An 812-nucleotide genomic window follows, 5' to 3' on the forward strand; every position below is an offset into this window, starting at 1 on the left:
CTACAATGCTTTGCATTTAGTTTTGAAGAGTTCCCTGACGTACGAATAGATTCAGTGATGTATCCAGAATCACACAGGTACTTACGCATCAAAGGAGGGATAGGTTTTCCTGACTGAGGATGACGCTTTATCCAATACTTCAGGCTGTCTCTCTCTAGCCAAAAAAAAGTATGTGAAACCGTGAAATTGTATTAAGCATAACTCTAAAAATCATTTATATATTAGAGGCAGTTGTATGGTATGACGGATAGAGGACTGGATTTTGAGTTCAAATCCTGCTTCAGATGACTGGGAGTAAATTTCTTCTGTTTGTTTGTTTTTTGCTAGGCAATGGAGTTAAGTGACTAGGGTCACACAGCTAGTAAGTGTCAAGAATCTGAGACCGGATTTGAACTCAGGTCCTCCTGACTCCAGGGTCAGTGCTCTGCACCACCTAGCTGCCCCTGGGAGCAAATCTGTTAAACTGTCTGCCTCATCTGTAAAGTGGGGATAATGACAGCATCTACTTCCCACCCCTACCCTTTGCCCCAAAGGTAGCAGTCCTAATGAGGAACAGGGTTAAGGTTTGAGGGATACTTGCAAAAATAGTTGGCCATCTGCATTGGAAGATGGCATTTCCTCATTGTTAAGTCCATCATGACGAAACTAAAAAAAAAGGGGGGGTTGTAGACCACACAGAAACCTCATGCCTATACATTATGAATACTTCAAGAAAAGAATCAGAAGACTGTAGCCTTGGGAAGCAACTCACAGAACCAAAAGGCATGAAATTGACTGAAACTCAGCAGAAAAATGGCTACTTACTGACAGGA

Source organism: Phascolarctos cinereus, unplaced genomic scaffold (assembly GCF_003287225.1).
Source record: "Phascolarctos cinereus isolate Bilbo 61053 unplaced genomic scaffold, phaCin_HiC Scaffold_726;HRSCAF=1367, whole genome shotgun sequence".
NCBI classification, from domain to species: domain Eukaryota; kingdom Metazoa; phylum Chordata; class Mammalia; order Diprotodontia; family Phascolarctidae; genus Phascolarctos; species Phascolarctos cinereus.